Raw genomic sequence first — 24,796 nt, forward strand, 5'->3', positions numbered from 1 at the left:
TATATTTTTTGACGTTCTCATGGGCTTTTGTGGCTTAATAAATGTGATGACATTCCTCAACTCTTCCTACTCAGTATTTACTCCAAATTAGATCTGTACATACTGACACCTGTCTTCTATAAAGTACTAGTTTTTTAAACTTATAGATGCTCTTGAGATATTTTCTTACTCCTTGGAATTATAAAATTCATCAGACTAAGAAAAATTCTTGAGTGCAACATAGTATTTACTAAAATCTTTCAATCTGAAAAAGCATGCCTTTCATCAGTTTAGGAAATACTCCTCCTAATATTTTATGCATATTGGCTTCTCCCATTGTTTTTGGTGATTTGATCCAGAATTCTTGGGTAGTTTTAATAAATTTTATCAGTATCTCTTAATTTCTATCTAAAAGGGTCAATCAAAATATATACAGAGTGGGCCAGGGATCTCAGTGGTTCTGCTGCTTGCCTTGCAAGCGCAAAGACCCGAGTTAGATCCCAGGTACCCCAAAAAATAAATAAATAAAAATAATTATTAAATATATATATATAGAAATTCCTGTGGGATAGGGGTTTTGTTCATAAAGTCTTTCCCTACAGCAGTGTCTTCAAGAGTTCTACCTATTATATCTTCCAGCAGATTTAGGCTTTATGTTTTAATATTTAGATCTTTGATTCATTTCAATTTTAGTTTAGTGCATAGTGAAAGATGTGAGTCTACTTTTATTCTTCAGTGTGTGAAAAGCTAGTTTTTCCACCACCATTTATTAAAGAGGCTATCTTTCTTCCAGGGAAGGTGTTTGGCTCCTTTGTCAAAGATAAGATGGCTGAGTATGTTTGGAGTTGTTTTTGTAACATCTAATCTGTTAAAAAATGTAGCAATAATATATATTTATATTTATTTATATAAATATATTTATATTTAGATATATGCAGAATATTTAAATTTTTAAAAATATATTGTAGTAAATTACACATTGTGATTAATACCACTCAAATACTTCCCCTCACTTAAAACACACTTATTCCATCATTCTTGCCATTTTCTGAAGCAGTTCTGGAAGTCATCTTTCATGAATGTCTTTATGAGGTGTGATAAAAAATACAGTGAATGCTGCTGCTGAGAGCCATCCAGTGGAAATGTAGCCTTGTAAAAATATTACGATGTGTCCTCATCTACCTTATTAGATCTGGCACTGTCTGACTTCTGGTTCTTCCCCAAAGTCAAAGTTACCATGAAAACTAAACATTTTGTTTCAGTTCAGGACGTCAAGGCAGCCACAATCATGCACCAAAAACACTCACAAAAAAAGACTTCCAGAACTACTTCAGAAAGTGACAAGAATGGTGGGATTAGTTTGTTTAAATTGGGAGGGAGTATTTTGTGGGAGATTTATGGCAGTGTGTCTTTTCCTGTAATAAATTTTAAAAACTTGAACATTCACCATATTTTTCAATCACAGTTTATATTTGACACTTCTTTGCATTGTTGCTGTATTTATCATGAAATTTTCTTGGATCACTGGACCAGATAAGCAGCTTGGTCTTCAGATGGATCCATTTCATTATTTATTTTCCCCTAAATTATTTATTTTTGCAGTTCTGTTTTAATTTACATAAACTCTTCTTTGTTTTTATTTACTTACCTAATCTACAAACAGACACTGAATGGTTACTTTATGCCAAGCACTCTTCTGGCTATGAGGGATTCAAAATTATATCTTTGCTCCAAAAGACTTACTTTCTACTTGATAGAAGCAAAAAGAAAACCAAGTGAATAGCAAGCCATGGGAAGACGTTTCTAAAAGGAAAGGTAGATGATATGTTTCAAATGCTGTGGGTAGACCCAGACAGAGGAAGGAGAAAAATGGTATTTAATACTGTGAAGCCTACTGGCAGCTTGTCAAGAGTAGTTTTAGCAGGAACAGATGCTTGTTTTCAGTAGGTTCAGGAGCAAAAGAGAGGACAGAAATTAAAGAACATGAGGAAAGGCAACTACTAAATGACTAATGTTTGCTAGAAAAAGAAACAAAGAAAGGCACTGAAAGGCAAAGGAGGATGCAAAGTCCAATTTTTTTATTAATATTCAGATTTGCACATAGTATTTGTAAGCTGTTAGACACAATGAAATAGAAGAAATGCCATTGAAACACAAGAGGAGGTGGCTCTGAGTTTTGTCCTTGACCTGCAGAAAGGGGAGGAAATTTAGTGTACAGAGAAGTATCAGGCTTAGATCTTATCTGAGAGCCCGTACCTATAACAGGAGGGAATGTGGAGAATATAGAGTATATTCTCGGCATACTCTTACTATAACATGTTCTTGTTTTATAGATGTAACATTCTTTTAGAGCTCTCTGATAATACTAATTATAGGTAATATTTTAGAAGTTTCTAACATGTTCTTGCTGTTGTCTGAAATAACTTCTTCTTTCTGCAACAGTTTGTTTCCTACCAATTGATTTTTCTTAAGATTTCATAAGTTCAATTAGCTTTTCTGAATTATTTGGGGAATAGATTATATTAAGTGATTAGGGTGTTATCTTTCTGTAATTTGTGTGGGAATACATTATTTAAGAATTTCCACCCTATTTATATCCTTAATTCAGCATGTGGAGAGACTAAAATAAATTCCTTGCTATCTTTCTAGATCCTGTATTTTAATCTTATTCCAGTTCGTTCTATACAATATAGTCAGATTTAATCTTCCTAAGAAATTTTCATCAGGTTATTTCCCCAGAACAAAGCTAACCCAATCCATCTCTTATTTTTATAGGAGACATAGATCATATCCGTAGTTTGTATTTTAGTACTCTATGTCGGTCCTTGTTAAAATTTTAAGCCCTATTATCACTACTGTACAAAAATCCTAGAGAAATACACTATATATGTCCATGCCTTCTGGCCACCCATGGGCTATTACAGTCTCTGAGTGGTCACTCTGTACACACCTGCCTCAGTTTCTAGAGTCCGTTTTCTTAAGTTTCCAAGGCAGCAGCATCAAAATTCTCTCCCTGAAGACATTCTCACTGACAAAGAAAATAAAATGAAAAATTTTAATATAGTTTCTCATCTTGTTTTAGAATAACTGAGGATATGATCTGATGGTATTATATCCTCACTGACAACCATATGTTTCCATTGTGTAGCTTCAATAACTGATATCACATATTAGAAATAGGACATTTCCTAAGAGATGGATGGGTAGATGTGTGAATAGATAGATGAGCCTTTTTTCTCTCAGCAACAACAGAGTACAGAACTGACTCTATATTCAATAAACTTGATGTGGGTGAAAACCATAATTTCCAATTTTGTGTACCTGGAAAGAGAAAAAACTCACTCACACTCCTGTCCTGAGTCTGATATTTTCATCGTCTTTAATTTCACATTTACGAAGGGATGTATCCTACAATGAAATTATAATTATTTACATGAGCATAGATTTATATTAATTTATTCATTATTGCATTCAGCATGGTTTTACTATCTAACATTTGCACATTATGTTACTTGTTAGATATTTGAAAATGAGATACTATCACCCCTTCACAAAAAATCTTGTAGGAAAACCATTCATGATACTAACATCCTTTTGTATGATGCCTTCATCTTAGTTTGTCTGGACCACTTTACTTTATGCCTGCTGTCTCCACATGCGGCCTTGTTGGCCTCAGATTTCAATCTCTGAAAAATCTCACTTAGGTGATAAGTTACATAGATGACATATATATATATATATATATATATATATATATATGTTATACTAAAAAGAATTTTGTTTCATCTCTTCATGCAAATATGAAAATATGTCTTGTGCCTTGTTTTACATTTAAGCCTTTTAGTGGCATAAAAATTCTGTTGAAATTGTTAAAATACTTTTGCTTATATATTCAGTTTTCTTAATATTTTGAACATCTCTATCCAATTTCTTGAAACAGATTAAACTTTAAATTTAAAATATTATCAAAAGCTGCGGATTTAGCTCAGTGGTTTCACCTCCTGCTGCGCAAGTGCAGGGACCCGAGTTCAATCTCCAGTATCAAAAAAATAAAAATAAAAAAATAAAAAAAATAAAATAAAATAAAATATTATCAAAACTACAGCTATTACAGTGGGATGTTCCCAAGAAATCACGAAAGAGAATAGAAGGAAAAATGAAAACAAAACTTTTGCAAATAAGTAGGGGAAGAGGGGTTGAAGAGAGGGAGTGGAATGGGAAAAAAGAAGAATCAAGATTATATCATGTACAGGTACAAATTCCCTGTGATGAATGTGATCATTATGTATATCTAATGTTCCAAATATGTACAGTAACTGTTCTTAAATGGATATATTTTCCTCTTCACGGTTCACCCCTATAGCTTCCTTTTTTAATTAATATTCATATTTGCACATTTTCTCACCTTTTGTATTCCTAAGGAAAGAGAAAACCGATTATTTCGTGGAAGTTTATTAATATTCAGAATTCAGTAAAGAACTGATCATGAAATAATGAATCAAGCAGGTAGGAACTATTAAAAAGCCATATTGAGGCTGGGGATCTAGCTCAGTGGTTCTGGCGCCTGCTGCGCAAGTGCAAGGTTCCGAGTTCGATCTCCTGTACCAAAACAAAAAAACAAAAAAAAAGCCATATTGAAGAAAATGGTGGCATTTTAGATTTATTCTGTTTGAGTCTGTACATTTTCACTCATCTCTAATTAATTTTCCAAGATGACATCTGTGATCTCCTTCCCATAATGAATTCAGTTCTGGATTCCTCATGTCCACTACTCATGGGCCATGGAGGCTTTACTTACAACCTCACATGCCTTAGTCCTTCATACGTTCTAAGTGCTGGATTATCAGTCTCAAGGCTTGCATTTTCCAAATTCACCTGAGCGCTTAAACACAACAGTGAGTATACCCATTTCTGGAAGTGATTTTGTGGTTACAATTATGTCTTTCTTTTCGTTATGAAAATACCGCTGTTTATAATCTTTATTTTCTATGGTTGCTACTCATAATAGGACCTTTTATTCACTTTCTTTCTTTAATTCACTAAGTCCAAATATCTCCATGGCTTCTGGGTATGTGCTAAAAATAACAGGAAATTCATTTTTTAACCACTATGTTTAGTCAAAGGCCTGATAGAAAACATGGCATTTAACTGAGTCTTTAAAATCAGAAACTAAAGTTCTATTGAACTAAAATTGAAAATCAAGGTTTTCTCCAAAGATTTTCAGAAATAAACTTTTGTTATTAAGATATTTGTGCTGTCTCATATGATATACCTTTTTGTGTGTGTGTGCCGGGGACTGATACACCTTTTTTAAAAGGCTGTTTCACCAAATTTCAATCCTGATATATAACATATTTAAGTCAAGGAAGGAAAATCATATAAAAATTTTTAGAAATTTATTACTTTTTTAAACTAAAATTATAGTGCTATCTTTTCTGTCCAAAACATTATTGCCTTATTCATATCACAATCAAAATATGTTCTCATTCAGTTACTAATGTAAAATCACAGAAAATTTAGTGTCCATACAAAAGAAACAAAGAAAAAATACAGAGACAATTAACTTCTTCTGTCCTAGTCCACTTAAAATGCTACAACAAAATAATGCAGACTAGGTAGCTTATAAAAAGAGAAATTTATTTCCCAAGTTATGATAGCTGGAAGTTCCAGACACAGGTGCCACTAGATTTGAGAACTGGTGAGGGTTGTTTCCCTGGTTCATGGATGATCCCTGCTTTCTGCATGCTGGTGTATAATCAGAAGGATCTCTCTTGGGCCTTATTTAGAAGGACATTGGTCTCATTCCTCATGACTTAATCACTTCTCAAAGAGCCCACCTCCTAATACTGATTTATTGGGGATTAGTTTCCACATATAAATTCCAAGGGGACATATAATTTCAGAGCATAGCAATATCAGTAAGCCAGGTTGACAAATTTTGCCAGACTTGCTACAGAACAATAACACTGATCTGTCACTGTTCTTTATTTATGATCAAAGAGCCTAGAGTTATCTCATAGAAGAGGGTTGTTCTCTTCCAGCTCTGACAACACCTGGGGCTGGAGCAAATCCGTCACCTGAGGCTTGTCTCAAAAATAGGTGTTCAACTAGGAAATCTTATGGCTCTCTTAGCTCCTCACATCTCTAATCCACATAGATTTGTTGTTAAGTAAATGATATTTGCTCTCTAGGTAATAGTTGCTTATTTGTTGGTACTTACACTCAGATATAAGAATCTGTTTGGGGCCAGGGATTTAGCTCAGTGGTTCTGCCACCTGCCTCGCAAGCTCAAGGACCTGAGTTCAATCCCTGGTACCAAAAAAAAAAAGAATCTGTCACACACCAAAAGTTCTCACTGCACTTAAAGGTTTACAACAGTATCACACAAAAAGGACTGAACACTCTCTGTTGAAAATGTGTCTCTTCTTCTTGCTATATAGATGATTTACTTGTAGATCCCACCTGAGCCCTTTTGACATTTCAAGTCAATATATCACCTCCAACCTTCAGGCTAATTATCACCATCATACAGTCTGTTTCTTGGCCATGTTCTAATTCTTTTATATTTGTCTTTTCAACTGCAACATCTTTAAGTCAAAAACATTTTTCTCTATTCCTATATAGGGTGACTAGTATTCATTTAGGTGCTTAGTAAGTATTTATTGTTGGTTGATAGTCTGTCGTGCTGAATGAACTGCTACCTAGTTTCTTAATGTGGTGCTGTAATACCCTCTTGAAAACCGTTAGTGGTGATAACCAAACTTCATGAAATGATAGTCAGTGTCTGTATTTCTTATGAATAGGGAATCCCTGCTATTAGAAAGAATGTTTGCATCACCCTGATTTGGCAAATGAAATAGTTTTGTTTAAGGCACTAGCATCCACTGCCAATTTTAGCCCAAGGATGGTTCTTCCCAATGAAGCATGGCCCTGCAAAACTTCAGGGGTTTCAACTATGTCCTAGGGAATTCCTGCTCAAGCCTTCTAGAAACATGGGCCAAGTCTCACAGTGTGTAAAGAATTCTCAAAGATTGATGGTCATTAGTCCAAGACTTAATGAATTCCTAAGCAAAGTATGAGTCAATTTCACACTGTGTGGAGTAAGTGATAGAAAACTAAACACTGGATGAAAACATAAATATTTCTGCAAAATTTCCATCTTCTCATTCCTTCTCTCATTCCCTCCCCTAAGAAAATGAACAACCACTGCCTTCATTCCGCCCATGTATGTGTGCAGACATACATGTCAGTCTGCAGTGAGCACAGCTCTAGTTTCTTCTGGAAGGTGATCTGGATTCCTAAGGTGAAGGATATTGCTCCCAGTCTCTCAGTCCTTCCCTGGGAAAGTTAAAAATAAGTCTCACTGAAAAAAACAAGTTGGCATTTGTTATTTGAGAAAATTGCTTTATTCCAGGAACTGCCTCATGTAACAGAAATTTATTTACCATCTGTGTGGACTTTAAAATTTTTCCATCTTAACTGATACACAACTGAAATAGAAACAGACTTTCCACGCATAGGTTTTCCACAAGCCTCGATTTTTTAAAGGGTGTTAGCTAAGGAACTTTGGGGATTTTTGTGGTCCCCAAAGTGAGAGATCTCCATGGACACCCTCAGGCCTGAGATCTTTTGGCGAATAGCCTGGCTGACATCACCCAGGGAGACTGGGTGTGGCTCCAGAGTGGGGGTGGGAGGAAGGGTAGCAGGATCTGCCAGGGACTTGGCTGGAAGGCATTCTTTCTTCTCTTCCTGTTTTAAATTCTTTTCCTGCAAACAAAATATAGATCTTTTAAGGTATAGGAAATGTTTTGATATACATATTCAATGGGAAATAAAGGCCACCATGAAGCTAATTACATCTTCTTCACCTCATAGCTACCATTATCTCTTTTTGAGATGGAAACTCGTAAGCCCTGCCCTTTCAGCAGGTGTTAAGTATACAATATTGTTAACAATTTTCAAATTGTTGTATATTAATTCACCAGAACATACTCATTTTAACCTATTGAAACTTTGTGTTCCTCGTCCAACATCTGCTCACTTTTCCTTCTCCCTAAACCCTGGCAATACCATTAGCTCTCTACATCTATGAATGTGACTATTGTAGACTTCACATACATATGAGATCATGCAGTGATCATGGTGGTTGAGCACATGTGAATTCATTGCTAGACACTGTTTTATATAAGCTACAGAAAAATCAAAGGAAATTGAAGGACGGTGTCTTTTGTGTGTGGTTTATGTTATTAAGTATGATGTCTTCCACCTTCATTGATGTTGTAAAAAATGTCAGGATTTCTTTCTTTCTTATGGCTAAATAATATTCCATTCTCTATACATCGAATTATCCCTGCATATACATGGTTTCAATCAACGGGGGGTTGAAAATTAGGTCGATGATGGTTGCACCTGTACTGATCACATATATACTTTATACTATATACACATTGTATTAGATCTTATAAATAATGTAGAGATAATTTATAGCATGCAGGAGGATATACACAGGTCATATGCAAATTTTCTTTTTGGTAAGGAACTTGAACGCTCATGGATTTTGCTGTCTGTGGTTGTTCCAGGAGCCAGTACTACCAGAGATACCAAGAGGCAAGAGTATATATATATATTTTTTTCTTTATCTATTTGTCTATTAGTTGATATTTTGTTTCCTTATCTTGGCTATTGTGCATAATGCTGCAGGTATCTTTTTGAGATAATGATATAATTTCCTTCAAATACATACTTAATACTTGAATAGCTGGCTCAAATAGTAGCCATTTTTAATTTTTTAGGAACTTTCATATTATTTTTCATAACAGTTATACTAATTTCCACCAACAGTGTATAGTATTCCCTGTTTTCTACACTCTAACTGTACTCAATATCCTTTGTCTCTTTGATAACCACTCTAACAGGTTATATGGTTTTAATGTGCATTTTTCCTGAGGATTAGTAATGTTGAGAACCATTTCATCTATATAGAAGGTCCATGAATACCTTGTATGTTTTGGATATTGACCCCTGATAGCTATATGGTATGTAAATATTAACAATGTGTTATAGTTACCTAGCATATTACACTTAAAAATAAAAGTAAAAGCCCTTTGGACAATAAATCGCTTTTTTCTGAAGTTTATACTTTATGTAGTCAGATAAGACAAATGTGCTTTCTTCTTTTCCAGCTGTTTCAATGGATTATTTTATTCAAATATTTTATTAAATTCTTCCACAAGAGGAAGTAACTGTTCAATGAGTGGAAAAATTAGATTGAATGGGTGGTAGAGCACAAGTGAATTTATTGTTACATTTTGCTTTATCTGAACTGCAGAAAAATCAGAGGCAATACAGTTGCTATATTTTATATAAAATAAGCTTACCTGTTGATGTTTCCCCACAATATTGAGCTATGATATTATTATTGAGGAGGATATAAACTAGACTACCTTATGCATTTAATTTTCTTCAAAATTTATTTTACTCCTTTGGGATAACTTGAGAGCTTTGAGACATTTGGATATCTGTACAGATGTTTAGCAAAGCAATATCACAGTATTCTGGATGGGCACTATTAACAACTATCAGAAATTCAAAATCATGTTAATACCTTATATTTTAATAATATTTAATCATTACTAATTGCAAATTTTGATGCTAATCTCAACTTTAAAACATAGACTTCAATACAACTATTTGGGGGTATGGAAAATTATACAATATATCTAGAATTTACCTGGCAAGTAATTATAATTCCTACTACTTGAGCAATAAACATATGTCACTACCAGGTCTGGAGTCTACGTGCATTCTTATATTTAATAACCACAACAACTTATAAATTAGGTACAAATTGATAAATGAGACCCTGAAAAATAAGTTCACATGCACTACATCTCAGAGAGTAAGTATAAGAGATATTACTCAGAGATCAGGGAGTTAGGGGTCTGAAGTCCATTATCCTGATCATAGCGCAGGCTTTAATGTGAAAACCCAATCCTAATGTGGTATAGGATTCTTTCTTATGGTGCAGGGGTTTGAACCCAGGGCCTTTCATATGATAAGCATGTGCTATACCACTAAGGTACACCCTCAGTCCCAAGAAACTTTTAAGTTTTTATATAATATAGAAAACTTCTGAACAAATATAAGTACACAAATTAAAGAGTTAGGAAAATTATATAATGTCAATTTAATTAGAGAAAGGTAATTACTAAGATAAAAGCAAAAAAATGAAAATATACAGAAACCAAATTAAGAGCATCAAAAACAAAAATATTCATTCATTGAAAAATCTAAAAACAAATATATGCATCTCTATGGAGCACAGAAAGAGAAAAGTAAATAATAGTAGAAATAAAGTGATATCATTGTTAATGTAATGATTAGGAAGATAATACAATGTGAAACTAATAAATCTGAAAAATTACATGAAATAGACAAATCAATACAGAACTTAACTGCATTGAATTTTTAAAATATAAATCTTACGACACTGTTTTGAAAAGTGCTTAAAATTCTCCTATACGGCTACAGAGTACCTCAATTGGTAGAGCTTGTGTGAGGACCTGAGTTTGATTGCCAGCCCTGAAAAAAAATCTTCCTATAAAGAAAAATTCAGTCTCAAAAGATTTCAAAAGAAAATTCTAATCAGCTGTGAAGAAACAGACTATTTCAATCTCTTGTAAACTCCTCTGGAGAGTAGGAAAGAATGAATCTTACTCATAAACATAGATGCAAAAGTCTAAACAAAGATAAGTAAACAGAATTCAGCCATATAAAGCTCCCCAGGCAAATTGGTTTTGTCCCCAGAATAAAATAATAGTTTAACATTAGAAAATATATATGTAATTTAAAATCATTATTGTATTTATTAATTGCTTAAAGGCCAAAAGAAAATGTATGATCATCTCAAGAGATGCAGAAAAGCAATAGAAAAAATTCAACATTCACTTATGCTTAAAAAAAATTGAGAAAATAAGACTGTAGGATTACCTTGCCCTAGCAAGGAAAAGGAAAACCTCCAACAAATAGCATTATTTTTTTCTTTTTCTTTTTTTTTGGTACCAGGGATTGAACTAGGGACCTTGCGCTTGCGAGGCAGGCGGCGGAAACACTGAGCTAAATCCCTGGCCCAAGTGTTTTTTGCTTTTTTTGTTTTGTTTTGTTTTTTGTTTTTTGGTTTTTTTTTTGCTACCGGGATCGAACTTGGAAACTTGCACTTTCGAGGCAAGTGCTGGAACCACTGAGCTAAATCCCCGGCCCCTACAAATAGTATTCTTAAAAGGGACTTGCTACTACAGTGTCTGCTCAACTTCAATTGGATCTCCTCCCCAAGGACAACAGGCAAAAAATAAATTATTTGCAGATGATTACCTACTCAGAGCCTGCCCCCAACACAGTCAGACAAATTATTAGAAGTAATAAAAGGGTTCAGCAAATCCACAGAATTTCATAAAATGTGTATTTTTAATATTAATAAGATCTAAATAGGTAGAAGGATATATCATGCACATGCATAAACTTAGCATTGTAAAGATATAAATGCTCTCAAAATTTGGACCTCAGAGGCAATCCATTAAGATCAAAATCCCAAAAATTTTTCAGGAAACTTGACAAACTGATTCTAAAATGTGAATAGAAGCATGGTGGACAGAGATTTTTGAAGAAGGAGCACAAGATTAGGGGCTGGTTCATCCAAATGTTCAAAGACTTTTAAAAGATACTGTTATTAGAGACATGGCAGGGGGTATTACAACCCCCAATTTGAAACTATACTACAAAGCTACTGTGATAAAAACAGCATGGTACTGGCAAAGAAACAGACCTGAGGACCAGTGGAACAGATTAGAAGATGCAGAAACAACTCCAGACACACTCAGCCACCTCATGTTTGACAAAGGAGCCAAACACCCTCGCTGGAGGAAAGATAGCCTCTTTAATAATTGGTGCTGGAGAAATTGGATTTCAACTTGCCAAAGACTAAAATTAAACCTATATCTCTCACCATGCACTAAACTAAAATTAAAATGGATTGAATATCTAAATATAAAAACAGAAACCCTGAACCAACTGGAACAGAGGTTAGGTCGAACTCTTGAAGACACTGGGGTAGGAAAAGACTTTATGAACAAAACCTCAGTTGCCCGTGAACTAGCACAAACAATCAACAAGTGGGATCTCTTCTTACTAAACAGTTCTGCACAGCAAGAGAAATCACCAGCAGTGTGAAGAGACAACCCATAAAGTGGGAAAAATTTTTCAACAGTGGTCCCTCAGACAAAGGTCTACTATCTGGAATCTATAAAGAACTTTAAAAACTCAGACCTCCCAAATTTAAAGACCCAATCCAAAAATGGGCATCTGAAATGAACAGACATTTCTCAGACAAAGAAATAGAAATAGCAAATAAATACATGAAAAAATGTTCAACATCACTGGTCATTGGAGAGATGCAAATGAAAACAACACTGAGATTCCACCTCACTCCAGAAGGAATGGCTGCTATCATGAAATCCACCAATATCAAATGCTGGGGGTGCTGTGGAGAAAGAGGAACCCTGCTCCACTGCTGCTGAGAGTGTAGACTGGTGCAAGCACTGTGGAAATCTGTATGGAGATACCTCAAAGAACTAGGACTGGAAGTCCCATTTGACCCAGCTATTCCCCTGCTGAGTATCTTCCCCAAAGAATTAAAAGAATCATACCACAGTGATATATGTGCACCCATGTTCATAGCAGCACAGTTTGTAATAACTAAAACTTGGAAACAGCCCAAATGCCCATCAACTGGAGACTAGATCAAGAAAATGTGGGGGGGGGGGGTTATAAAATGGAGTACTACTCAGCCATAAAAAATGAGAAATTAGAGACATTTATAGCTAAATGGATGCACATTGAGGTGATACTCTTAAGTGAAATAAACAGGACACACGTGTTAATACCTAATAGTTTCTCTGGTGTGAGAAACTGAAAGTGTAAATAAGGACTAAAAGGTATAATAGATGATGTGAAATAGGAAGAAAAGGATCAAAGGGGAAAGGGGAAGTGGGAGGGGTGGGGAAAAGAAAGAAGGGAATGGAATTAATATGAGAAAATGAAAAAAAGGAAACAAAGTCTTTGTAAATAGGGAGGGATGGAGGGGTTGAAGGGAGGGCAGGGGAAGGGGGAAAAGATAAGAACCAAGAGAGATTATGTAAAGGTGCATATCTCCAGTGATGAATGTCATTATATTGTACACATAAAATGTACCAATAAAAGGACATACAAAAAAAATAAAATAAAATTATCTACAAAAAAAAAATATTGTTATTAATATAATGTAGTTTTTATGAAGGGACAGACAAATTAATGAACTAAAGAGAAGAGGGCCCAGGAAAATTTCACATGCAGAGTATTTGGTGTATGTTAGCAGTGTTCTTGGGTATAAGTAAGAAAAAAAATGCTGTCATGTTTCTTTCTAATTCGGTCTTGAGAAAAGCAGTTGTAAACTCTAGCCCTGCCCTGCTGTGGCTCCACAGGAGGTGGTCCTGAATGTTTTCAGTGTGCCTTTCACAAGATACTTCTTAATCCTTACAGGCATCCTGATGCCTAAGTGTCTTCCCTGTGACCAGGTGTCCCTCCCGTAGGAAACTTGTTTTCGTTGGCAGGTGCTCTTGTAATCTTGTTTGACTTCTGTCCAGTTTAATCCTTCCAGGATAGCCAATTTCTAGAACTGTCTTGACCCAGGAGGAGAATTTGCTTTATCAGTCAAATGACAACTCAATAAAATATCCAAAATAGCAAAACAATTTTATTACTCACAGATCCCATGGAGTAGACTGCAGCACCTTCACAATACCAACAGAGGGAACTATCCAGGATACTTAAGGACTGGGCACATTGTACACTAATAAAGACTAACCAGTAAGTAGGGCACAAGAGAAAGGAAGTGTATGGTGTACCCAAGCAGATTTCCATGGGGAGTTCTAACTGGTGGGTTTACGTACACAGGCATGAATTCTGTGAGGTCCTGCTGTGTCTGAGAGGTTTCACTGACATTTATCTGAGCATTCTGTAGAGGGTGTAGGGGTCAGTGTGGTGAGTAGGTTACAGGTAGCAATGTATCTTCAAGTTAAACTTTCATATACTCTAAGAAATCAGAAAATCACACTCCTAGATACATATCCTAGAATCATTCTTGAATTTAGTCTTCTAGAAAGGTGTTCAAGAATATTAATTACATTAATGCTCACATGAGTAAACACCAAGAAATGATCCAAATAATCATGGACAAGAAAATAGATGAATACATGCAGCACCTAAACACAATAGTATATTATATATATACAAAATTAATGAAGCATTTCAACCCACAACACTCGTTTTTGTAAAATAATGTTGCAAAGAATAAAGTTGAGTTGTAGAAGAGTAAATGGAGTATTATACATTTATAGAACTCAAAAAACAGAATGCTTTATTGAAGAAAAGAAAGGAAGGGAAAACAAAACCAAAAATATTTGAGAGTGTTACATCTGAGGGAGCCATTGATGGGATAGGAGAGGACCATGAAGATAAATGCAAATCATCAGTCAGGTCCTACTTCTAGGAAGGAATGGGAGAATCGTAGCAGATCATTAATATATCATGCTTTATAATTTACATATTGCTATGTATGCTTCATGTATCTGTTGAAGAATTAAAATTTAATAAAGAGAAGCATTTAATGTGATAGCAAATGTGAATGTATTTAACCATAATGATTTAGAAGGACTTTTATTGCTGTGCTTCTAACTGTTAATTCTAAGATTTATTTTCTCATTAGATTGTAAATTCCTCAAAGGCAAGGAGTATGGCTTAGAATTCTTGGTTATATTTGGTAAATAAGATTCATGAATGTATTAAGTCAGTGAAGAAAAAGAGTTTAGATTATATCTGGCCTTGCACACTTGTCTTCATGACACATCTAACCCTCTGGATTAAGAACATAAAAACAGACAAACACATAGAACATAAGGATTGCTGTCTAAGTGCTTGGGATTTTAGGAAGTAATTTTTTGGTTTGTTTGTTTCTTGTTTCTTTATTTTCCCCAGTGTCCTCCAAGAATTCCAACACCAACTCTACAGATTCCCTCCAGGGCTAGGCAGACATCTATATCCCTTGCAGTTTTTATTCACTTTTAGCCTACATTTTGAGTTTTTGGTTCAGAAAAAAATTTTCCAGTGTGTTCAAATTTCATCTTGGATCCTCTTCCTTCTATTTTAGTTTATCTCTTGTGTTTACTTAGTTCGTGGAACTGCAAACAAGGAATTAGCTTGGCTGCCATGTTCTCTTTCCAGCTCTTCTGAGCTCTTTTCATGGCTCCACAAATAGAAAGGCCACTCTAGCCCCAGATGGTCCTCTTTCCCTAACTGACAACTCTCTAGGGAAGGTTGATCATTCCAGTCTTTCAAGACATGGGTCCTGGGAATCCAGTAAAATGTCAGGTTCCTGTTTCCTCATCAGAGAATAATCAGCCAAAAATAATAACTCTGAATGGCTATTAGAGCAATGTTGCTTCTTCCTGACCAGAAATGACCATTCCCAATGTGGAGACAATCAAACATTCAAAACTCTGTGTTTTATTTTCTATTTTGTACATGCCTAACCCAAAAGTAAAAAAAATTAAAGGCTTTTTTTTCTAAACAGACATCAATAAGAAACCAATAGCAAAAACACAATAGTGAGAGTTCACTTAATCTGAAGATGTACCAAATTGCTATCTTCTATTCCTTGAACAGACCTGAAGAAACTAGCCCATGTCCTAGCAGATCATATTTTTAACATATTCTGTTTACCTAATTACTGTCTATTTCCTTACAGCAAAGGAGTCAGAATCACCCAGGAGTTTCTCTTCTTTGCAGATAATAGAAGATGAAACTCTAAGTTACAATGAAAGCCCAAATTCCCATGATCAACTTCCCAAAACAATTGCAAATCTGGGACCAAGGGTGTAGCTCAGTAGAAGAGTGTTTTCCTAGCATGCTTGAGGCCTTGACTTTAATCTCCAGCACTGTAAAAATTAAATAAATAAAAAATTACTGCTTAGTCAATTACATCAAGTTACCACACTATATAACGGTGTTTTGTGAAGTTCTTTGAAGGCTGGCAACCAAATGAACATTTCTTTAGATCTTTTGCTTGTTTTTCTAAAAATACTGTATAATATGAGGCAGTCTTGGATAGTCAAAATGTTTCAAGGCACAATTATCAGATGTATGCTGTGTGTGATTACAAAGATAGTCCAGTTGCTTTCAATTTTTTTATTCTTTGCATTATTGATACCTGTGCATCCCAATGAGCAGCAATAAAGCCCTGGGGTAGCTTCCAGAGGGAGTTCTAGCATCTGAGACCTGTCCCTGGTGCCCTTCTCTAAAGAGTGTGGATACAGAGTGAGCTGCAATACCTTGTAAAGTGACTTTAACCAAACTGAATTTCTTCTGCTTCAAAAAAATGTTGGATTTTGGCCAAAGACTAGAGACATTTGTATTAAGGAAAGTAATCAGGAGCAAGAATGGCAATGGTTTTATATTCCTTTTGTTCAAGATAAAGTATCAATTAAATTATTGAAGTAAAGTTCCAGGTAGATTTAGTGCTTTTCCAATATATAGTTATATATATAACTATATGGGCAAAATGACAGATGAAGAATTGGCGATGGTTTAATAATATTTATCTTGAATCTATGTAGATAGAATTGGTGTGAACTAAGTTGAAAATATACTTTCTGAATGATGAAGCCTATTATTTCTATGGCCTTGCAGAAGTAGTCATTTGCCTTGCTGGGAAAGGGCTGGAGTTGAGCAATAAGTCCCATTATGCTCCATCTGTCTGTATAATAAGGCTTTCTTCTTTTAGTACAGATAAGGGCCCTAATGGAAAACAAAGGTCTTGGAGCTGTGCTTTTTCCCCACCACTGTTGAATCTAAACAAGCTAGACCTGAGCAGAAATAAATGCCTCACTGATGCCGTGGCTGCTAAAAACACAACAGCATCATACAGTGTCTTATGCAACATTCCTGACTCCCATGGACCTGGATTGAGATATAAATAAGGAAGATATTGTGGATGACAGAGTAGAGGTGTCAGAGAGGAAAGATGAGACTCCTATCAGCTTTGCCACTTAAGAGCTCTGTGACCCTAGATGAGTCATTGAACCTGTTCCCCAGTCTATAGAAAATAGAGGACTGAGTATAACACTTTGTAGAGAAGCTGAGCTGGGAAGATAGCAAGGGGGCTAAAGAAATGTCCTGTCCAAATACAATATTGTATTTCAGAAAGCAACAAACAAGTACTGTTTACTATTATTATTATTATTACTATTATTACTATTAAAAGTAATGGAGAGAAACTCTACCAAAATTTCATCTAATAGAAACTGATAACTACATAGTGATATTACCCTAAAATCAGAGGCTTGCCCTTAGCAAGGCAAGGGTAGAATGGGTAGGGTAGGAAGAGGCCAGAAATGCTAATGTTTGTTAAATAGATGGAGGAAAATTCCTCTACATGTATCTTAATGTTGAGAAATACTATGTGGACATGTGTGCTGGATTTTCCCATAAAAAGATGGAGAAATCTGAACAAAAATTGACTTGGGATACTAATATATTAGCATCTTAATTTGCATCAGTATAAGATTATTTATGGACATACTTTTACATTTTCCACAGGACTCCCCCACCAACACACACACACACACGCATGCACAAATGCAAGGTGAAACATACTGTAATCCACCAAAATCCTGTAGAGGAAAAGCATCTGTTTCCAAAATTAATATTCATATGTACTAGTACTTGTCATTTGTATTGGGATTTCTAAGGGTGCCTGGCCTTAGTATCAGATTTCAACCCTCACAAGCAGTAATTCATCCCCTTAACCCATGGAGTAGCAGTGCATTATCAGGGAAGACAGGAAGAAAAGTGCCTCCTTCTGCCCCTTACATTCAGTCCACACCATCACATCACCAAGTATCTCCCCAACCCTTGGTGACACCCATTCCCTTGGACTGTACAGCTTTATTTACTTTATGGAGCCCCTTCAGTGTGGAGACTATATTTTATTTACCTCTGCAACTCCAGCATGTGAAAAGGTCAAAATATTTTTATGAAAATTAAACAAATGAATGCATAGACCACTTGCAGTGAGCTTGAGGAAAATCATGTGAAAATCTTTTAATTAGATAGGCAACATTTCCTAAGGTTTTATCATGAATAAGAAAGGTAATTTGCAAGGAGCTATGGGAGATAGATGTTTTTAGAAAGAAAAAACTCAAACAGCCCTTTAAATCCTGAGTCAAGTGGACAGATGGGCTTTTTTAGATATAAATGAGTACAAGGTAGCATAGTTTAACAACCTGTAGTGATGCAGAAAATCCATACAAGGGTGGGGCAACCCCCTTGATGCTGGGATTCATTTATTACATGTTGGATGATTTTTAATTCAGTGAGTGCTCACTTTCTGAGCATTGTCCTAGATGTCCATACTATGAGCAAGACCAGTCCAGGAGAGGTTCAAATGGGGTGGAATGAAGTAATCTCCATTGAATTGAAAGTGGGCCGGTCCAGAAAGAGGCAAAGCGGAACCCAGATGGCCTTCCAGGCATCAGCAATACTGGGTGAATGGAATGGGTGCTTCCTAGCCCTCCTCCTACTCACCAACTAGTACACAGATCTTTTTATAGAGTATGTGATGTGGCATTTGTATCCTCCTAGTTTTATTATGCTTATTCACAGGAAGCAGTTTTTCCATAACATTTCTTTTTTCCTAAGTATCAAAGGGGTCACTATTTAGGCCAGATGGGGAAGGGAAATTATAAGAGCAACCTTCAGAAACTAGGGCTATAGCACACTGATGTGCAGGAGCAGAGTCCCATGGCCCAAGGTCCCATTGAACCCCCAGCCCCACCACTGCCCTGTCAGGAAAACACAGTGCAGTGCCAAGGACTGGGAGATAATGCTGATTTCTCCAAGAGAGAAGCTGCAAAGCCCAGTAATTAGCCTCGAAGGAGTCACTTGGTCATTATACATCTGTTAGGAAAGAGGGGGGAGAAACTTACACTTTATTGACCTTATTATTTGAAAAATAAAATCAGGAAGAAATCCAGTGCTTGGAATCTTTTTGAAAAGACCACCTTCTGACATTGGGAAAGATCCAGAGAAGGTCAAAGCCCTCTACTTCCTGTCCCAGAGAAAGAGATAAATGTAGAGACTGAATAAAAGAGGGGGAGAGGCTAAAGAAGAATTCTGAAAAAAATATAACTTCAGAGCTTAGAAATTCTCCAGAGATAGTGCAAGAAAAAGAAAAAGAGTAACTTTCAAGAGAACTGCTGTTTTACAAAACTTTTAGAACTGCTACTTTTAGAAAATCAAAGTATCATATTATGGGATTGTTTTAAAATCACATCTTATTAAAAAAAATTTATTATTTACTAACTGGATACAAGCAGTAGATTCATCTGTTGTAACTGAATTGAAGGCTAACCTATTTAGCTGCTTGGTGAGGAGCCTGGACATTATTTTACAAAAGAATGCTTTATATCATTAGATCAAAAGAGGATTCATCTTTAATGTATTGTTGAACAAAAGTGGTTCCTAAATTAACAAGAAGTAAACACTTTAGAGTTTTTTTTTTTTTACCCAAAGTTATAAGCATGTCTTTTTGTAAGTGAAAAAACTTGCTTTGCAGTATTCATTATATATAACAGGGCCAGGTAGTTGTACAAATGTTACCAAATCTGCTTTGAGGGGGAAAATGCAATTATAGATAACCCCATGTTTCAAAGGGTCATTTAAAGTAATTTCAACCACTAACTCATGAAGTGCTAGCAACATTTGTGACTTTGAAATTATGGCAGTGACTTAATATGACCATTTGCAGACACCATACAGTGTGCTCTCTGGGGTAATAGAAAAGCACTATTTCGTAGTTTTCCCAAATGCCAACTTAACAAGGGAATTGTTAAATGGCCTGCCCCATGTTTGACCATTTTATTGACTTTATCTTATCAAGGCTCCAAAAAAATAAAACTTCAATTAGAAACAACAGAATCCTGGGAGTGAAGACCTCTGTGTTTTAATTCCTAAACCAGTTGGACCCTGGGAAAAATCACATTATCTTTCTGGGCCTCACAGTCCTTATTCATAAAGGAAGGGGATGAGAGTAGATGACTGTTAAACCTTTCCACTCTAAAATGACAAATCATGTCAAATTACTCTGTTAAAGTTACAGAAATATCAGTAAACATATAATGCTCAAATTCTGACCAGAATTAAAATTGTTACTTCTGATTATATTCGATTTTTGAGTTCTATGTGTGACTTATACTTTGCTCAGTAGTTTCTAGAAGCATTCTACATTTTTAAACAGCTTTGCAATATTCCTTTTCTAACATTTAGATGATTTTTGTATTGTCTACTGATTCCTTCAGAGACCTGCACTGAGAATCATAATTCTGCCTGAATCTATCAGTTCTTCAACTATTATTTTACTGTCCAACTTTGTGATCTGTATTTCCTCTTCTTGAATCTATTCTATAACTTTACACAGTATGTTGGAGAAGATGAAAAACAGTGATAATTTGGAGTTTTAAAGAATTCAACAAAATAAACATAAAGTATGGTGGCTTTTAAAATAACTTTGTCCTCATTCTTTCATTCAGCAAACATTTATCTGAGAGTGTGAAAAGGGCAGAGTATTAGATTCAGGGAAATTTCACAAAACTCAAAGAAAGAGAAGTATCTTTTTTAAAATGCTAAATGCACCCAAAGTACCATTTACAACCAACTGGAAGCAATGAATGCTAGAATAAAATCTTGATGAAAGTCAACTAGAAAATTTATTACAAAACATAATATCCTGAATCCACCCCGTAGGAATTCTGATTCCACTATCTCTGGAGAAAGGCCGAAGAATACACAATTTTTATCACCGTAATAGAAAGAGACAAAGAACAAATATTTTAAGGCAATTTTAAGCTTTACATAGATCACCTAAGACACAGTTAAATCTGAATTCTAAAAGCAGACAATCTGGATTCTAAAAGTATTCATGACATCTACATATACAACAGCAGTTGAGCCGTTTGATTCCACAGATGACACTGTAGATTTAGTTACAATGTCTTGACCTTTTGTGGCCTGATCCACAGTCAGATCAGGCTCTGATAGCACCTGCAACAGTGTAGTGGCAGGAACTCGGTCACTGTCAGTAGACCCTGTGTTTAGAACTGACTCTAGCTTTGCAACCCCAGGGGCGACAATGATGGCATTATTTGGGGGACTCACCATTAAGCAAGGGGGAGAGAAATACAGCACATGATTTCTGCTTCAAGGCCGATACAGACAAGGCAGAAAGCCTTAGCCTCTGAAATTTTTGACTGGTACACTATGCTGTGTCGTGCTGCAGATGTAAGCAAAAATGATTGAGAAGAAAAAGGGTAATATGGACAGAAACAGCAGAGCAATGTAACATTAAGTAACCTCTGTGGGTGAAAAGCCAAAAGTTTAGAAATGATGTGTTAATATTCAGCAACACTGCTCAAATTTCATTGCCCCTGATTGTTTATTGTCTGCCTTGTTCTACCTATTTACAGTAGCCGTGAAACTTTTAATAAATGGTTTGGTGCTGGGAGAAACTTTGTAGTTACTGTATTAAGACCTTGTATTGAGAAGATTCTTTGTGGAAAAAGTGGGTCTTCAGAAAGTAGACGTGTAGAGTCAAAGAACTTTGGATGTAACTTTGACAACTAAGTCAGATCACATCTAATGGACCATCAGCTAGCTTCCTTGACAGAGAAAAACGACTAATTACCTTTCTTGTATATTTCACTGACTTTCTACCAGAATCGTATGTAAGTGACAGTATGAGACTCTAACAAAAGCTATGGTCATCCTTACCAGAAAAATAAGCATTATGCATAATACTAATTAGCCTAAAATGCATAGGTTCACAGACTCCTCCTGAAAATGTTAGTAATCTGTGAACCTCAGATTAGGAAATTATTCATTTAATTTTAGTGTTACAGAAACTTTTACATTTTGGAAAATAATTTTCCCTTTTTTAGCTACAAAGCTTTTTTCCTCCCCTGTTTAACAATTATCACTTCACTTTATATTTGTCGTTTCAATCAATTTACAAATTTTACAATTTTGGAAATGAAGGAAAATAGATAATATGCTTCAATCTAAAAGCCCCCAATTTGTATTAATTTGGATGATTCATTCATTTGTTCATCAATTGATTCAACAAATAATGTCTTATAGTGAGTATTCTAAAGGCCAAGAAAACAAAAGTAGTGATAACACCAACCAAACAACAGAAAGAAATACCTACTCTCATGGAGTTTACATTGTAGTGAGAGAGAGATGATATAAAAGAATATGTAGTATTGTACATTGTGTTCAAAGAAAATAAAGCAGGAGAAAAGATGGAAAATGTAATGTTAGCCAGGATGTCCAGAGAAGGACTCAGTAAGAAGGCGACATTGGAGAAAAAACATAAAGGAGTTGAGGAAGCGAGGCAGGTTTCTAGGGGTCAAGGAACTGCAGAGTCACCGTGTGAGGGGCATGTAGGGCTGAACAGGAGCTGCAAGGAAGGTGTGACTGAAACAGAAAGAAACGTGAGGCCTAACGTTGCTGAGGGGGCTGTGGCAATCCAGGGACCTTGAAGGAGCTTTGAGGCTTACCTTTTGGAGGGTTGAGAGACAGGGTTAATACACACTTCAAGTTAATACACACTTCAACAGGCCAGGCAGGCATGCTTTTGTGTGGGCCTCGCGTGTACAGTGCATGCACGCAAGTTTATTGTGCAGCATCACACTTTCTTTTTCTTTACAAAAGCCAAGTATTTGCATGCTTGTGATATTTATCGGATTTGTTTTTATAAATAAATGAGACACAAAGGAATCACAAAGGAACCATTCTTCCTGCTTGGTGGTGAGCTTTCTATAGAGTCTCATAGCAAATCAATTTCCATGCCTTTTGTCTAAATAATTTGTTTGTTTATTCCATCAGTCAACAAATATTTCCTGTGAGTCTTCTAGGTAGTTGATATGTGGGAATTTATCGATGAGCAAAACAAGTTCCCAGATGTTATGGAAGTCACAGCTAAGTTTATTTATCTGCCATAATCTTCACAATCTATATATTTCATTTTCCCAGTAATACATAGTCTACAAGTATTAAGAAATTTGTGTGTACTCCTTGATTATGTACCCACCAGGCAGTTTTGTTCCCAGTCTAACTCTTCCATTCTCTGTAATATTGCTGGAATTTGATCCTTCTTTATTCCTCAGGAACTTGGTGGAAATGATCTTTTAGGAAAATAATGTAGTTTGTGAATTCCTTTTACATATGAAGTATAGTGTTTTAAGAAGACTAATTTTTTTTTCTTAATAGATGTTTGAACCAACAGAATCCAGTTTTTCCCCAAACCACTTCTTTGCTTTCTCATATTACATGTTAGTTTGCTTTACAAGATTTTTTTAATACTCATAAAACTATGACCTTGTATAAGTTTCCCAGGAGATATGATTCTCAGCATTTTGTTGGACAAACATTTGTTTTTTGTAACTACATGAACAAGCCAAACTGCACGTAGTCCAAAAAATCATTTCTGGCCTTTTCACCACAATCTTCTTTTTTCAATGCCATATTCAAGGGACCCTAGTGCATAGCAGTGAAAATATTTTAATTTTGCCATTTATTTAACTATGGGAAAGCCTTTGAGCTTTGGCACATATAGTGAAATTATTTAACATTCTGAGAAAGTTTCCACAGCATGTTCTCATTTTTAGTTGCCAGCTGAGTGGACATGAAGGAGAAAATCATATTTTACAGCCTCAGAGTGCATTTGTTTGCTTAAAAAGTTAGCATAAATCAGTAACTTTTACATCCTAACACATACTTTAGCAGCTCTTACAGAAGACATCTTTGTAACTTACTTAAACTATAAAATAATAACATTTCTACAATGGTAACCAAGTACAGTACTATTGGGTTTCAGATGATAGGAAATAGAATTTTTAAAAAAACCTAGCCAGATTAGTGACATTTCTGTAAATTTTTTGAGGATAGTCATGAGTTTTCCGATGAGATATTGCTTTCTTAAGCCAGACAAATGAATTGGATGTTCAATTTAGACTCAGTAAACATTTCTATGTGGAAAATATAAAATACCCTAGGCCACCTACCTTACTAGTTACCATCTAAGGAATTCCTTGTTTTCATAATTCTAACAAACAAAGCCAATAATGTTCATAAGCAATTTGTTATATTATAATATTTTTGACAAATGAATCTTTTTGTTGTAGTACTTACATATAATTGCATTCTATTCTTCCTTTTGTTGTTAAATAATTCTTTATTTTAAAAATAATTTATCTTTCATTCCGATGAAAATTCTAAGAGAGTCTGTGACTTGGACCACCTTACCTATTTCTCATTTCTCCAATGAAATAAGGATTAAATTGCCTGATAGTGTCACTGTGAGGAATAAGTGAAGCAATGACTAGGAACTCCTTTTGAGAGGCACAGAAAGCAAGAAACTGCAAGCTACTATTGTTATTTCATTATGATTACGTATATTATGGTCATTCTCATTTAGAATCACAGCCAGCACAGTGGGGAGGTAGTTGAGCAAATATTGTCATAACAGAATGTCCCAATTAGAAAGCCCACTAGTCCTAGAACCACCAGGCACCTGCAAGTTTCATTACATGATACCATCCTGATGTTGGACTAACTGGACGTGTAGGACAATCAGCATTGTAAGGTTGTTCTTATCATTTTCACTCTATTACAG

At 35.3% G+C, this 24,796-nt stretch overlaps 1 protein-coding gene and 1 long non-coding RNA gene across 4 annotated transcripts in view; one reads left to right on the forward strand and one right to left on the reverse strand.

Moving 5' to 3' along the window:
• The window catches only part of Dlc1 (DLC1 Rho GTPase activating protein), a 404,145-nt gene that overhangs the window by 42,127 nt on the left and 337,222 nt on the right, over nucleotides 1-24,796 (forward strand). The window lies entirely within an intron of this gene.
• Nucleotides 7,363-21,441, reverse strand: LOC147826771 (uncharacterized). The gene is made up of 2 exons (XR_015453462.1): nucleotides 21,280-21,441; nucleotides 7,363-7,746 (listed from the first exon to the last, which is right to left on the reverse strand). It is a non-coding gene; the product is annotated as an uncharacterized LOC147826771 (long non-coding RNA).

The sequence above is a fragment of the Heterocephalus glaber genome, unplaced genomic scaffold (genome assembly GCF_053883595.1).
Source record: "Heterocephalus glaber isolate CG9 unplaced genomic scaffold, H.glaber_assembly_v1.0 deba00001461, whole genome shotgun sequence".
Classification (NCBI taxonomy): Eukaryota; Metazoa; Chordata; class Mammalia; order Rodentia; family Bathyergidae; genus Heterocephalus; species Heterocephalus glaber.